The 17837-nt window shown below is 36.4% G+C and overlaps 1 long non-coding RNA gene across 2 annotated transcripts; it reads left to right on the top strand.

Moving 5' to 3' along the window:
* The first annotated feature begins 3641 nt into the window (after positions 1 to 3641).
* Positions 3642 to 7700, top strand: LOC145595901 (uncharacterized). 2 transcript variants are annotated; one of them, XR_014103052.1, is made up of 4 exons: positions 3642 to 3850; positions 4940 to 4987; positions 5303 to 5395; positions 7492 to 7700. It is a non-coding gene; the product is annotated as an uncharacterized LOC145595901 (long non-coding RNA). The 2 variants fall into 2 exon arrangements; XR_014103044.1 differs by having other exon boundaries at positions 7080 to 7700.
* The last annotated feature ends 10137 nt before the right edge of the window (positions 7701 to 17837 follow it).

Raw genomic sequence — 17837 nt, 5'->3', positions numbered from 1 at the left:
AAATAGAAATCCTCCCCATCGTAGTCGCCAAAAACTGTAGGGAATAATTTTCAAGCGTTAATCCCCTAGCTTGAACCCCACTGTGATCATACACTAAAGTACGGTGGCATCCAAATGGGAAGAAGATAGAGCAAAAGAGTCTCCAACAAGTTTTAGGAACTTGTAAACCGTTCACGAGGTGAAGGTTACACCCCTTAACGATCCAAGAGATCGTCAACTCCATAAGGTCTAGAACCAAATAAGGGTTCGGGGATGAAGGTACAAATCCAACCTAAAAGAGATTGAACCTGCCCTAATAATAGGCCTCTATTTGTTCAGATCGTATTCATGTGCGCTTTCTAATTAACATACAATCAATAGGATTAACCCTAAACCTGTTTATCTATGTTGGTTGAATATTAATGCACAAACAAATTTATTATTGGCGATCACTTGACTTATAATCAAATTAACCCTAAACAAGATTATTAATTATCTTATTAAGCGTGATTACAAGTACCAATTCCCTTTAAACATGTAATAAAAGGTGTGATCAAGCAATAAATAAAATATATATAATCAAGCAACATTATAATAATAAATATCATCATCATAAAAATAAATTATAATTGAAATAATCATGATAATAATCATAAATAAAATAACCATCATCAAAATAATATATATAATATTCATAATTATCATAAATTATAACAATTATAATCATAATCATGTTCATGTTAATATTAAAGCATAATAATAGCAAGAGCCTAGGAATATCATAATAACAATCCAAACATGATTTCTACATCATAACATCAATAAAAACCATTAAAGCACTTAATTTGATGCCTCGTACCTTTTTCTAATAACAAAATACACACGTTAGTAACTTCAAGGAAAATAATAACCAAAACAATTAAATTAAATAATTGAAATAGAAATTTGGGACCAAACCCTCAGAACTTAAACCTTTCACGTCTAGGGCGAAGGCAACTTTGAATATGGCTAAGTGTTTCTAGATCTTGTGAATGCGGAATTTTGTATTTAAAAGACTAGGTTTGAGAAAGAAAGAGAAAGATGAATTAATGAATGAATTGATTAGGGAAATCTTAAGGAGAATAAGCGAATGATTAAAGAGAATGAAAGAGAATTGAAAACTGATTGTTGATGAGAATTGGTGAATGAAAGCGGAGTTTTTAATACGTTATTTATAGAGAAAAACAGCCAAAAAGATAAATTAACATAAAAGAGTCCTGGCGCACGCGAAACAAAGCTGGCGCCAACCCTGGCTAATTGGCACCAAACACCAACACTAGCGCCAGGCGCCAATGGCTGGCGCTAGGCGCCAGGCCTGGTTCCAGGCGCCAATGCCTGGAGTCAGGCGCCAGGCCTGTTTTTGACGCGTTTTTGAAAATTAGATAAATTTGCCGTACTGGAGGATAAAATCGTATCTTTCCTCGAAAATGCTATTTGATATTAATTAAAACTCTGAAAAGTCAACAAAAGTCAATTTATCAATGCCAATTGAATTAGGAATGAAAAGAACCTTCTAGAAGAATCTAGAAGACTAAAACCATTCCTAATTGCATTAGGAATGATAAATCATATTAGGCCCTCCCCTAGATCATTGGGCCGCATATAAGGTTCAAACCGGGCCCAGTTTAATAAATTGCCCATAACTTCCTCAATATTCATCGGAATTGGGCTTATAATATATCGTTGGAAAGCTCTTGTAAAGCCCCATCCAACTACACTACTATTGGACCCATATCATGGACCAACCAAACAATATTGGCTGTTTTCTTAAAATAAGTTTTTAAAAAATAGAGAGAAGAGAAAAGAAATTAAAACTATCCGCAACACTAGACTTTCCACACTTTCACTTCATTCGATTATGATTTGACGTGAAAGGTACTCATCACCGGGTTTGGTTTTGGGGAGACACAAATGGGTGTCTACAGAAGCCCCCATTTTGACTGAGTTTGGAGAAACGCAAGTTTCGAAAACAAAAGTCAAAGTATCGATAAGGACGGAGAATGATTCATAACATTCTGCGATCCTAAATCACTCTTGTAACGCCGATACCTGCAAACTAGCGTTAGTTTAACAGATAAAAGAGTTAAGAAACGCGTATCATGTCAAATTTCTTTAGTACAATAGAGCTCGTCTGAACTTTGTTTCTGCTAAAACCAATATGTCGGTGTTTCCGTGATGAGCCAATTCTTAGGCGCTTTAAGCTAAGTGAGACGATCTTTCATCAGGTCGACCATTTATTGTGATTGTAATCAAACTGACTACTTAATCATGTCAAATTGCTTGTAGGGGCTAACTGGCGTACCAAGGAACCCGAAATTGCTGTATGAGGTCGAAATCACCTCCCTGAGAGGCTTCGATCTCTATCGCTACTGAAATATCTCTGGCGCCAAGAATTGGAGTAGGGTCCTCCCTATTCTGCTGCACCTGTATTTATTTTTACTATAGAACTTTGCCAATTTCTTAAATTATCTTAGGGTTGACCTAAGGTTTAGCATTGCTTGACTCATTGACTCGACACGACTCAAGGCATAAACTTGACTCGCTGTGATTGACTGACTCGAGGTTGACTCGACTCAAAGTGAAATGACATGTGTGATTCATGACCCCTGTGTGCATTGTAAAGTGATCGTGCGACTCGAAAATGCAAAAAAGCAAAAATTTTCCGTCATTTTTGTGGAGGGTAGCGACTTTCTCTCGAAAAAAGAAAGACGCGAAAAGAAAGAAGTTTTTGAAGGTGCATGTTGAAAGAGCTTAGTCAAATGTTGTTTGATACTATCTCTCAAGGTGCAAGGATTAATCCATCCTAGGCTATCTCAATTGGCTCAATAATGAAAGTATTTGGGTAACTTAGGCAAGGAGGCTAAGCACTTCATACTTCGTGATGCAATGACGATTATGAGTGATGAGCGATGTGACAAGGCATGCTTCAACTTTATTTTAAGATTCCATGACAAAGGGTTCCTAAGGGAAATATATTTGGTCATGTATCTGTGCGGTGTGTGAAAGTGACACTAAAGTTAGGCCGCAAGAGCTAAGTGTGTGAAAAAATATATTGAAAAGAGTCAAATGGTGGTACTCTTAGGTTAGGTAAGCTAATGATGTAAGGATCAAGCCCTTAAGTCTAGCTCTAAGTGAAAAGGGATGAGCATAGGATATCCCTTGATATGATCATGGTGCAAGTGTGTGAATTTGAATATGAATGCATGTTTATTACGGCTGCACCTCGATGTGAGGTTACCTACGTATCCGTTAGGAATCAGGCCGAACGTAGCTCTAGCCGAACCTCGCACAAGTGTGTATACCTCAAAAAGGTCTTTTTAAGGGTTGTAACGTGGTTAGGCTAAAGGTTTTAAAGAAGAAGGGGATAAAGGCTCTAGACCCTACACTACTACAAAATGTGTCTTTTCTCGACACTTTAGCCTCGACACTTAGGCAAGGGCGTCAGGTGGTAAATACAATTTGCGTGTTTTCTCGACGCCTAGATTGATTTTCGACATAAATAAGCGTCGAGAACAACACGTGCAAAGCTCGTGAGTTTAATTGACACTACCCACGTACGATTTCAAAATTTCAGAAATAATAAAACTGCCCAGTACTAAACTTGAAAACCCTTTTCACTTCTCTGAGCTCTCACTTCTTAACCCTAACTATTCATCCCTCCTTTATCTTACGAAATTCTTCAAAGTGATTTTAAAAATCATGGATTTCAATGTCAGATCTTCAATTCGTTCCCTTTGCACTGCTCATCAATAATTTTGCTTGCCTAATTTTCTCTTCCCGCCGGCCTTCAAAGGTGTTTAATTTCGTCCTCTCTTTGCCGATAAAAATTGAGGTACATCCTTTCCTTTGGGGCTTTAGATTTTCTTCGATTCAAGTCCTATAGCTTGTTTATAGAGTTTATTTTACAATAATTTCACGAAAATTTGGTCTGAAATGGGTTTGATTCATGAGCAATTGATATTTTAGGGTTTGTTTATACATATTATTGAGTTTGATTTTGTGCTACAGTTCATATAAAATTCTGGAAAAATTAACTTTCTTTTATTCTATGTTTGAGCGAAGCACCATTTTGAGTTGGCTACTCACCTGCTATTACTTAAGAACCCTGTTTTTTTCTGTTTTTTTTTTTTTTTTTTTTTTTTTTTTTTTTTATTGTGTTAAAATATTTTGAGGTTCTTTTTTATAGTTTTAAGGTAAAAATATAATTTAAAATTTTTTCTCTTTCTAAATTCTAAAACTCTACAAATTTATATGAATTTGCATTAATTTTTTCCGATAATAGTTTGAAACCAAATTGACAATAATAAAGGATTTTTAGTATGTTTTTGAATCCTGTGAGGTTAGGGGATGACTTTGAAACAAATGGAAAATATTGCTTAGAAGTTATTTAAACCGAGTTAGCGGATTATGTTCAAAGTATTGTCTTGCTAGAATGCTATGTAGATGTGATGAACAAGGACTCAAGGAAGAAGAATATCATAATTTCAGGCTAGTTTACTGAACCTATTAATGTGGAAGTCTTTTATGTTGAAAAAACTTGAGCATACTGTTTCTTACAAGCCAACCCAAAATTGCAATATATAGTGTGAGTCTTCTATTACATTACAGAGTATAAGATAAGGGATTCAAATATTCTTTCTCGATTAATGTAAGATGGTCTTCTCTGTGAGCAGTAAGTGGATTAAGAATTATTAAATATATTTGCAAAGAGATGCATTAGCTTTGTTCTTAGCTAGCTTTATGTCTCTTTCTCTCCCTTTTTCTTCTTTTATTATCTCAATTCTTAAATTGATGCTTTGTGATTTATGTGTGGGCTACATTGAGGCAACTTTTGAGTAGTATGCAGTTTCTTTGTTATGATAGTTGATGTAATGTTTTAGATTTTTCATTGTGCTATATTGATGTACATTTTCTCTCATAGGTGATGATACCAAGGGGTTGCACCTTAGGTGTCGTTACAGATTTGAAGGTATATAGCTCTGCATTACTCTTTATTTTCCTTTAAATTTGAGTTTTCTTTTTTTGTGAAAATTTTGAGTAACAATATTGATAAAGGATAGATGAAAGATATTGTTTATACATTATTTCCCCTAAAAGTTACATTGTATAGCCTATGTAACTTAGCTTAGCTTGCATTATTAAACTTTTGTTTATTGGACTTTTGTTTTAGCAAGTTAATATTTTAATAATGTAGCAACTCTATGTCACATTTTATGTAGAATACTATGAGAGGTGATTACTAATCGGACACAATAATTTTCTTCTTAAAACACTTGTTGGACAGTTTTCTGAGATTGTAGGTGCAGTTCGTGAAGGGAATAAATCTTCAATTCTTCTAAAGAAAACATCTGAATTCTTAGAAATGGCAAACCACTAGGTAACAAAGTCGCATTTCTCTTTATAACATGTGTTGTGTTTAGATGCTAGAGTCCCTATTTATATTTGATGAATTATATCTTTGCATGGTACGTATTGAATTGAGTAATTGCTTTATTAGTCTGATGAAAAATAGACTGACCTAGAACTAGATTGACTTGGTTTTCTGAAATCTTTGTGGCTTTGCTAAATTCATAATGAGACATGATATCTTTATGAACCATGAGCAATCTCAAACTTGCTTAAGAGACATGATATCTTTGTTCATTGGTAATTTTTGTTTTCTGCATTATAATTTCCTCCACATTCACTAGAAGCTGGTTTGAGCTGTGTCCTTTTATATATAGACATTTGCTTGTTTATCTCTTTGGTTGTAAATGTTATTGTAGACCAAAACTCTTATAATTGCATGGCTCATATTGATGGTTCTACTCATTCATTAGAAGCTGGTTTGAGCTGTGTAATTTTATAGACATTTGCTTGCTTTGCTCTGTGGTTGAAAACAATATTGTGGACCAAAAGTCTTATAATTGCATGGCTCATATTGATGGTTATATTATCTTGGACCAAAAGGCTTATTGCTTATGAATTATTTAGGGGGTTTAATATTGGCTCCATCTTGTTGCCATAGTTTAAGCCAAGTGCAGTGCCTTTAGTTTCTGAGCTTTGGACTGAGGTAAGTAGAGGAACCCATGCTTGCCTCGGCTCATTATCTACGTTACCCTTAAACTGAATACTAAGATGAAATATAGAACTGAATCCAGCTCTGAATTTCAGAACTTAATTAGAGTTTAATTTAAGAATTGAATTCAAAACTGAATTCAGAGCTGAATTTCAAAACTGAATTCAGAGTTGAATTTTAGATCTGAAGTTCAGAACTGAATTTCAGATCTGAAAATCAGATTTGATACATTTATACTTAAGTTGTTGCTTAGCAGACTAATCTGATTTCAATATGTGTTTGGTCTTTCATGCAATCAAGTTCACTCTTGAGTTCTTGTATGCTTAAAGCTTATTTACAATTGGTGAATGAAATGGCTATTTTAAGTTGTTAATAATCTTATAGGATTATTGTGCTTCAAATGCATCTGAATGCACACAAATTATATCTAATGTGTTAGTATCAATCATTTTGGTATTAATTCAATTCATGTTGTTAATCAAATTGGTAGAATTTTGGTTCTATCTAATGGGTTTTTGTATCTAGTTGATTTGCAATTGTTACAGCCTGTGAAAAAGTTAGGGATTATGAAGGGTGTTAATGTTGTTTCTAGAAGGGTTTGTAGTACTAAATCTGGAAATTCTAATTGGACTAATGAACAGGGAGTTAGTAGTAGTGGTAGTAGTGTAAGTGGGAGGCTTATGAAAAAGTTAGGTGGCGGGGTTAGATCGAATGAGGCAAGGGTTAAGGAATTCAGTTCTAGGGGAGTGGATAATGATGGTGCCTACCTTTTTGTGGTGGAAATGGGGAAGAAAGTGGTGTTCATTGAGCTGAATTCAGGCAGTAGTAAGCATGCTCAAGAGGTTAATGGAAAACGTGGGTTTTTTGTGATTTTAAAGGAAATTTTTGTATTGATGGTGTGAAGAGTATGGCTTGGCTTGATGATTCATTCATTTTAGGGACCGATAATGCTTATAGTTTGATGTCCTGTATTACAAGGCATGTTGATTTGATATTTTCACAGGCTATAACAATTACAGATCCATGCTGAGGTGGTGGAACACTGGTAATTGGCAATTCTGGTATTTGATTGCAGATCAACTAGATACAAAAACCCATCTGGTAATTCTGGTATTTACAATTCATGTTGTTCTGCCTAACACGGCCGCTATTCCTTTTCTCAAATTGTTGTCAAAAGATAAGAAGGTGCTTCTACTAGTTGATAATGCGGGCATTGTAGTGGATAATCATGGACAACCCGTTGGTCGTACCCTGGTATTTGGTTGTGCTCCTCATTCGATTGCTGATTTATCTTAGTATGTGGTGGTTGCTAGTAATGGAAAGATGGAATTATAAGCTTGTGTGTGTATGTGTGTGTGAAAAAGCTTATATTGTGTAATGTACTAATTTATATTTTGTATTTTTTTTTTTTGAAGATTGGAAAAGGCAATGTAGGTGCAACAAGAGAATAGGACGGAACACTTGAGCATCAAAACAAGCAACTACATCGTCTATAACACCATCATCTATCTATTTTGGTTTTTAGTCTTAATTATATTAGTGATGTATTTATTTAGGGACAAGCTACTATAATATGCGACCTTTTTTTTTAATAATTAATTGTGATGATGTTTTCGTTTATAAATTTGGTAATTTAATTAACTATGTACTCTTTGTTGATTAATTATTGTTTTTTTTTTTTTTGTAATCTGATCTAGTTATATAGAATATTTGTTTACCCTAATTTTAATGTTATTGATTTAATTTAAAATAAATTTAAATAACTATAATGTATGTATGATGGTAATAATTTAATAAAACGAAAAAAATAAAAAAAAAAGCTTAAAAAAATTTCTTAATGCTTTTTAATGTCTACATAGTTTACATATTTTCACATTTCAAAAGTTTCCCGTCATACCATAGGCTGACACGAATAAACGCAAGACAACAAAAGGCGTCGCTAAATTTGAGTATGTGGACATGTAAAAGCGACGCTAAAAAACTACACAAAGTTGGGAAAATGCGCGAAATAAGTATTTTATGACACTTCGCATATTAGTTTAGACACAAAAAAGCGTCGAAATTCTCGACGCTTTTCTGTGTCCCTCCAAATTCTCGACGCTTTTTAGCAGCGTCGAGAAATTTTTTTTCGACGCTTTTTAGCGTTGAAAAAAGACCTAAAAAGCGTCCAAAAAACACGCTTTTTGTAGTAGTGCTAGCTAAGCCCCCAAGGTGTGCAACCTCGCTTTCGAATCTTTATATTTTTATGCTTGAATTTCTACTCTTTTTTATCTCTCTTTTATCTTTTGCTTTATCATCTTTTTTATTTTTATAAGCGTGGGCAATCCCGATCATGCGGTCTATCACTCACTTGGCATTCATGTTTCTCAGGCACGGTATCGAGCACTCGATAAGAGGCGCAATCTGAGACGTGTTCTTATCGAAGATATTTTCATATCAAAGACATTGGAACAATTACCCTTCTGTACACTTTTATGATTATTTTATTTTTGCTAATTTTTATTTTAATCTTTTGAATTACTCAAGCTCTTTTTTTAAAATTTCATAAGTTACACACCATCCCATCCCGAGGTTAGGTATATGTAGGTTGAAAAAAGAAAGGTCTATCGTTAGACGAGGCTCAAAGTGGTTTATGAAGAAAGGATTGCATATTTGAAAGGTGAAAGGAGATATGATGTGGCTACAAGGGGTGCCTTAAATCATTGGTATACCTTGTGCTTAATTCGACATTTTTTTTAATGTAATATAATGAAATGATCATATATAAGGAAATAAATGCTCATTTTATTAAAAATGAAATATATAATGATCCTACAAATAAATCTAAGGAGAATAAAAAGTTGCCTATGCTAGACTTATTGGGGAAAGGGTAAATAAAAAAAGAAATAAAAAAAAGAGGTCACGAAATCCTGTCGTTGAAGCTCGCCTCTTGTCTTGCGTTGTTTCCTTTATCATTATTCGCTCTTCTTGTTAACTGGAGGCATGGGAAGCTTGTTGTTATCAATCAAATGTTGGATAGCCTCCTTTAGCTTCCAACAGCTCTTAGTAGCATGACCCCTACCTTGATGGTACTTGCAGTGTTCGTCTAGATTCCAACTAAGCAATCTCTTCTCAAGTGGGGGATCTTGAATAGGTCCAATGGGAGTAATGAGTCCTTTGACATGGAGTCGATCGAAAGCATTATCGTAGCTAATTCCAATAGGGGTGAAATCCTTTCTTAAATGCTTTTGATTACCCATGGCTAGGATTTCACTAAGGTCGAAAGTACCAAAACTATTACTAGAGTAGGTGTTTTCGGAAGAAGAAGGATAGTCGTTCTTCCTCCCTTTACAGCCACTGTTACTATTGATACTAATCTTTGCCTTCTTGTCGCGCGGAGGAGCATGAAGGAGATTTGAATCAATGAAGTCTTGAACACGATCCCTGAGGGCCAGACACTTTTCAGTAGTGTGACCGCGACCTTTATGGTATCGACAATAGGAATTCTGATCTCAATTGGGAAAACTTTTTTCAGGTAGAGGGTCTTGACCTTGATCGTGAAGACAGTCAAAAGCTTCATTGTAAGTCATTCGTATTGGTGTGTATTCTTCAATGGTCCGTTTTGCCTGTGGCTTAGGAGCATTGAGTTCTTCATAAATCCCTTGGCGAGAATTTTGTTCGAAGACCATTACCCGATTTGCTAATCCTTCTACCACATTCAAGAGCATGGCAACGACATCTTGCAATTTTCGAACGTCCTCTTTTTGACTTGACGAATCTTCCTTGGTATTATCTAAGAAAAGACTTTCATCCTCCTCAATCATGGCCACTTCATCGAGAGAGGTCTTATAAGCTGTCTCGATTATGGGCTGTCCTACAGGTGTGATAAGAAGTGATGGATCGAAGGACGCTTGGTCATCTTCGATGGCTAGAATCTCAGAAGTTTCATTGTTATCGATCAGATCTTGAATAGCTTCTTTGAGTTTCCAACACTCCTCGGTGTCGTGACCCTTTCCTTGGTGATATTTGCAGTGCTTATTAGGGTCCCACTTAGGTGGCCTAGCTTCTAGAACCGGATCTTTGATAGGCCCTATGGGCATGACTAGTCCTTTGTGGTGTAACTTGTCGAAAGCTGTTTCATAACTCATACCAAGTGGAGAATACCCTTTTTGATATTTGGATTCATGGTTTAGAGGCGTTCGTGGCATGTACTTCATTAATGGGAGAGGAAGAAGAAGGATGATCGTTCTTCTTTCCTCTCGCACCATTATCTTTCACAAGGTCATCTTCAATGTCAATGCCTATATTATCAACAGCCTTGAAAGTATTTAAATAGTGTTGATACTTTAAGTGCTTTGAATACTTCCCTTGGAGATTTTTGATAAACATCCTCACAGATTCTTTTTCGGTAGGAGCCTTGACCATATTAGCGGAAGTTTCCCTCCATTTTTTGAAGAAAGAAGTGAACCCTTCGTTTTGACGATGGGAAAACTAGGTCGTTATCTAATATTCCCTCGGTCAAACTAAATTTATAAACACTTAAAAAACCTAAATACGGGTATAGAGGCAAGTCAAGGGTCAAACCCAAAGGAACGGTAATGTTCAAGCACTTTCTATTATGCGCCTAATCTAGGTCGAAGACGAAGGTAAGAGAGAATACTAACAACTAACAAAACAAGTAACCAAGGAAATAAAACACTAGGAACGGGGATCAACAAGTAATCATGTCAATTGCAATAACTTGGGAAGAGCATGCCAATCAAAGGTTGTGAGGACTTAGTGATAAGAGCAATCAATAGGAATCAAAGAGCTATCTCCTAATTGTTAAGCTAGGGTTCACTATGAATAACAAACTAAGAGAATCACAATCAAAACCAATCAATAATTGCAATTCCTAAATCAATTGTTCATGTCATTAGCAATTACAATGCAATCTAGCATAATTCTCAAGGCCAAATTGAATTACACACATGCAAACCTTCACTAATCACTTTAATCTCAACAATTAATCAACACAATTCCAAAATTAATCACAATTAATCAATCATACAAGTTTCACCCAATTCCTAGCCAACAGCTACTCAAACAACATCATCAAATCAACTATCAACTATAGAGAACAAGAATCAACAAAATATCAAGAACAATTACTCTAATCAAATATCAAAATCAAACCAAACAAACATCAAATTAAACAAAGCAATTGAATGAGATAGAGTTTAGAAATTCTCATTGATAATTCAGAAGATCTCCAACACAATTGTCACACTTGCATCTTCAATCTCTCAATCACCATTGAAATTCCTCACTTTCTCTCTCTAAAACTACTCCTAATCTAGCCTAATCTAGAGAGAGAAGCTCTCAAGCTAAGAGAGAGAAAACTATTCTAAAACTAAAGAATTACATGAATGAATAATAAAGGAAACCAAAAACTATATAAACAAAAGGAGAAAAGAAGCATAAAATCGTAAAAGACCCAGAAACCCGCGCCCGCGGAGAAATCGGCCGCGCCCGCGGAGGGGAACGGACACCCCGATAGCCGCGCCCGCGGCCCAAGCCCGCGCCCGCGGGGCCAAGGCCCGCGCCCTTGGGGAGCCCTCGGGACAACCGCGGGTGCTTACTGCCCAAATACGGCAGTTTTGGAGCAGCAGCAACCCCGCGCCCGCGGGTACTGTAGCCCGCGCCCGCGGTAGTTTTCCAGGGCCAATTTCAGAAGGCTGTAACTTCCGATCTAAGAATTGTATGAAGGCGTGCGACCTATCATTGGAAATCTCTTCAAGTCTAGTTTCCAACCCAACTTTAATCACCCTAATCCGATCTGTAGAACTTGAGATATGACTAAAACAATGCACAAAGGTCTTATTTGATACTTTGCAATCCTTCGTTTTCCTTTGTTTCAAACTCAAATTCAATTCCGAAAAGTGCATATTGATCCTAGTGGGTGCTATTTTCAATTCCCATGCATATAGCCCGCGACGTACCTACAAAACAAGACAAAGAAACGGAGAATCAAGAGAAATAGCCGAGAAATGAATAAAATGATAAGAAAGCCATTAAAAGCATGCATTTCTCTAAACTAACACAAAAACACGCGAATCGAGCATTATTCTCTAAAAACACGACATAAACGACTACAAAGGAGCATAGAAATATAAAGAAAACAAAGCCTAAAGGTGCCATAAATGGCACGGATCAAATTCCCCAAGCTAAACTTTTGCTCGTCCTCGAGCAAAACAAAATCCAACCCAAGGGAAAAATGATGACATTATTCAAGCAAAGAAAGAAACGAGAAAACTAGAGAAGATGGGAATATACACTAACTCACTTTCGTAGGAATCACGGTCAATTTTAGCAACTAAAGACAAGCCATTTAAACCCCTAGATCGCCCTAGAGGACGAGTGATGCTCTCGTAAGGGTATCCTAAGAGATTACCCATAACTCTCATAATAATACAAACAAGGCAAAGCATGAAAAAGAAAACAAAATACAAGAAAAGCAAACAAATGTTCATGAAATGACTTTTGCAAATGTACAAGCACAAAGAATGCAAATCTTTCTAAACAAGTAAGGGAGTGCACGCTATAAGATACCTAAGGTTGATTGAAACATAAAAATGCCAAGCATAGGAACTAGTTATCACACTCCACTTTCATCCCAAACGGTCTTACCGCGTTCCCCCTACTAATCTCATATCTCCCCATAGTGAGCATCTCATAGATTCCGCGAAGGAACCGGAAAAAGATCAAATTTTTGGGCTACTCGACATCTTGACTTCGCATCCCCTTTCCTTAGGCAATGACCCATGATTCCCTCCCCCGAATAGTGACTCAACTTTCTAGGTCGAAAGGTCTTTCTCCAAGGTTGTAACATAAGGCATAAAGGGTGAAGGTAGGCTAAAATTTAAATTTGGAGGTTTTCCTAAAAAGTGAAGCAAAAGGGTGATCAATCCTTAACAACACGACCAAGAAATCACCAAGCAAAAGCAACACCCCCAAGCTTATTTGAAGCTATACTCACAAGAAATATATACAAAAAGCGTAAACGCTTCTCCCCCAAGCTTAAATGAAGCATTGTCCTCAATGCTTAGAAGGAGAAAAGAATACATCAAAATATTTTTGAATTTTCACTTTTTTCAATTTTTTTTTTCTTTTTTTTTTACTTAAACTTGTAATGTCCTCGCCTTTTGCTAAATTCGGACGGCTTTTTCTATAATGCAATTTATTAGTCCATGCCTTTTATGATTAAGGACGGCTTTTACTCAAACACTTGCCATTATTCACAAAGAAGACTTAATCACAAACTAGCACTCATAAAAACCAAATTTCTAACTTATCCACCACAAACTCCATCATACGTGATCAATTTGCTTCACAAAAAACAAAGAATAGAAAGAAAATGAAATAAAAGGCCAAAGAACTAGAGATGTGGCTTGAAAAGAAGGTATAAGGCTCAAATGGTTGCAAGAAGGCAAATGGAAACCCAAAAACAAATATGAATCAAACTAACCTAAAAATGAAAAATACCACCCCGAAAAAGGTGCCTTTGTCCTCCCTAGATAGCTCGGTCTCGGGTTTAAGAATCATACATCAAGCTTTATAGATTAGGCTTGCAAAGTCAAGGACCCCATGCCGCTCATGCAAGAATATGATGAAAGCTTGAACAAATATAAATCTCACATGGTTGTAGCAAAAACTCACTAAGGTTGTCAAATCGAAGATAGGGAGCAACTACCAAACATGCCACAAACAAGTAGAATCCGGCTTCATGATCCCCCTAGTTCTAGACAACTACCTTAGCATGCTTTATCCTAGAATCAACCAAACGTAATCTCAAACCGTGCACACCACTACCATTTAGGAAGAAAAGCATTCAATTATACAAGTCCAAATGTTATTATGTCCAAAGCAAGAAAAAAAACAAAACACATTGCAAATTTTCCTTGATAGAAACAAAAATCTTTTTGGAGTTTTTCAAAATATAAGAACATGGAAAAGCATATACAAAGGTGCATAGCATATATGAATCAACATCCCATCAAACATGATAGAATACCCTCCCCCAAGCTTGAATGAGACTATACACTCAAACATAAATCAAATAATCCATGGGAGGGGAAAACAAGGAGATCAATCCAACCAACCAACATATGTCCAACATGGCATCAACCATTAGAGAAAGAGCAAGGAAGGATATTATTATCGGATTTTAGGTGGGTGTAAATACCCGCAAATGACCCAATTAGACCTTTCAAAGCTAAATTCTCAAGAATTGAACCTTGTTTCCATATGATAGCAAAAATAGGTGCCAAGCTTCCTTGATTCTTGATCCAAATCGAAACACCAAAGTATATCAAGTCATGTACCTAGCAAAAGGAACACAAATATTTCCATGAGAGAAAATCTATTCTAAAAAGAAAAGAAAATGAAAGCAATAAAACACGGGTTACTTCCCGAGAAAGGCTTGCTTAAGGTCCAAGCTTGACCGCTATAGAAAATAATAATTCAACGCGCGCAAGAGCTTGTCAAATGCACTACTACACATTTCATATGAAAGAAGGTAGGCAAATGATGGGATAAGAACGTGCAACAAGATCGTTGCACACAAGTGAGAAGGGAGATGCCAAAAGAAAGAAGAAGAGGGATCAAAAGGAAAAACAAGAAAATAAGAAGAAGAAGGGGGAATAAAAGAATGGAAAGAAAAAGAAAAAGGCAAATCCTCCTCACTAAAATATTTTTGGGTGGCAACATCACCCTTTTCCTCAACAATAGACGAATGAGGGACATTATGATCATCATAGACAAGGGAGTCCCCAATAGGCTTATCAACAAAGGAAGGGAGAAAAATAGGGCAATAGGGGATGTGGTCAAACCTTTGAGAAAAAGGGGTATGAGAAATAGGCAAAGGGTTCGCGACTCCCTCAACACAAGGTCTCACATCGCCAATGAGGGCATGAAAATCAATCATAGAGTCCTCAAATGAAGTCCTCTCACAATCGACATCTCCCTAAAGCTCAAAAACTCCAAAGGAATCAATCTCATCCTTCTTTGCACCACAATAAACAACCTTTCCTTCCACAAACTAAAAACCCAAGTCCTCAAAACCGTGCATGAATGGATGCAAATATAGCTCAAAATCATCTCTCTCCCATGAAGCATCATCAATGAACTCACTTAGAAGGCTATGGGTTTTCATTTGACTCTCAATAAACACATTGGACATAACCTCAAACAAGTCCAAACACTCATGGATAGAAGAGTCGCATTCATACACTTAAGACTCATCATAATCAACCAAGGAAGAGGAGTTTAGATTCACAAAATCATCATAATCATCATCACTCTCAACTCCCTTTCCTTCACTCCTTTGCTCAACAATAGGATCCTCACACACTCTTGGTTGTTCAAAATGATCATCATCATCATCCTCAACACACACATCAAATTGAGATTTTTCACAAACAAGCATCAAGGTTGACAATTGGCTTTTAACTCATTTTTTCTTCTCTTTCCCTCCTCAAGACGCTCCTCATTCTTTTTCATTATCTCTAATTGACCTCTCATAGATTGAAGAATCATCTCCTTACTAGTCCCAAGATCATTATTAAGCTCAATGTGCCTAATTTGAGACTCAAATATATCAACAAGAGATTCAAAAGATGTAGAAGGTTGAGGCTCAACAAGAGGAGAAGAAATACAACCAAGATTGGAAGAATTAACATTAAGATCATGAGCATATTCATCACAATGGGGAGTAGGGGCAAAATCAAGGGCATGAGATTCATCATCAAGGGAACGAAGCACATCACAAGAAGGCATGGTAAATAATGAAGAATATTGAAACACACCATTAGCATCAACTTGAGCATGTACTTCATCGTCATGAACAAAAGGGGAAATGGAGTTGAAATCATGTGTTCTAGGTTCACTAATGGGATCATGTGAAAAATCATGGGAAATCATGCTCACATTAGAAGAATCAATTTATTGCACATCAATATTATGAACATGATTATCCCTATTATAAACATCCCTAGAAAACCAAACATAGAAATCCCAAGCATCATCAATTGACAATGCTCTAAATTCACCATTATGCACGCATTCAACTTCATCCCTAGTTTGCTCATTCAAAACAAAATAACAAATCTCACAAGCCTCCCAAAGACTACAACAATTATAGTCAAGAAATCCCTCTAGTTTATTAAAATATTCACAAAAAGGCTCATTGTCAAATTGAGGAAATGAGAGACATGCCATTTTTTTACAATGCAAACAAAAAGAAATAAAAGAAAAGTATACACAAAGACCTAGACTCAAGCAATCAAAAACGCTCAAACATAGACACCGTTCCCCGGCAACGGCGCCATTTTGACGATGGGAAAACTAGGTCGTTATCTAATATTCCCTCGGTCAAACTAAATTTATAAACACTTAAAAAACCTAAATACGGGTATAGAGGCAAGTCAAGGGTCGAACCCAAAGGAATGGTAATGTTCAAGCACTTTCAATTATGCGCCTAAGCTAGGTCGAAGACGAAGGTAAGAGAGAATACTAACAACTAACAAAACAAGTAACCAAGGAAATAAAACACTAGGAACGGGGATCAACAAGTAATCATGTCAATTGCAATAACTTGGGAAGAGCATGCCAATCAAAGGTTGTGAGGACTTAGTCATAAGAGCAATCAATAGGAATCAAAGAGCTATCTCCTAATTGTTAAGCTAGGGTTCACTATGAATAACAAATTAAGAGAATCACAATCAAAACCAATCAATAATTGCAATTCCTAAATCAATTGTTCATGTCATTAGCAATTACAATGCAATCTAGCATAATTCTCAAGGCCAAATTGAATTACACACATGCAAACCTTCACTAATCACTTTAATCTCAACAATTAATCAACACAATTCCAAAATTAATCACAATTAATCAATCATACAAGTTTCACCCAATTCCTAGCCAACAACTACTCAAACAACATCATCAAATCAACTATCAACTATAGAGAACAAGAATCAACAAAATATCAAGAACAATTACTCTAATCAAATATCAAAATCAAACAAAACAAACATCAAATTAAACAAAGCAATTGAATGAGATAGAGTTTAGAAATGCTCATTGATAATTAAGAAGATCTCCAACACAATTATCACACTTGCATCTTCAATCTCTCAATCACCATTGAAATTCCTCACTTTCTCTCTCTAAAACTACTCCTAATCTAGCCTAATCTAGAGAGAGAAGCTCTCAAGCTAAGAGAGAGAAAACTATTCTAAAACTAAAGAATTACATGAATGAATAATAAAGGAAACCAAAACTATATAAACAAAAGGAGAAAAGAAGCTTAAAATCGTAAAAGACCCAGAAACCCGCGCCCGCGGAGAAATCGGCCGCGCCCGCAGAGGGGAACGGACACCCCGATAGTCGCGCACGCGGCCCAAGCCCGCGCCCTCGGGGAGCCCTCGGGACAACCGCGGGTGCTTACTGCTCAAATACGACAGTTTTGGAGCTGCAGCAACCTCGCGCCCGCGGGTACTGTAGCCCGCGCCCGCGGCAGTTTTCCAGGGCCAACTTCAGAAGGCTGTAACTTCCGATCTAAGAATTGTATGAAGGCGTGCGACCTATCATTGGAAAGCTCTTCAAGTCTAGTTTTTAACCCAACTTGAATCACCCTAATCGGATCTGTAGAACTTGTGATATGACTAAAACAATGCACAAAGGTCCTATTTGATACTTTGCAATCCTTCGTTTTCCTTTGTTTCAAACTCAAATTCAA

The sequence above is a fragment of the Chenopodium album genome, chromosome 1 (assembly GCF_948465745.1).
Source record: "Chenopodium album chromosome 1, dcCheAlbu1.1, whole genome shotgun sequence".
NCBI classification, from domain to species: Eukaryota; Viridiplantae; Streptophyta; class Magnoliopsida; order Caryophyllales; family Amaranthaceae; genus Chenopodium; species Chenopodium album.
This window is presented reverse-complemented; position numbering and strand designations above follow the sequence as displayed.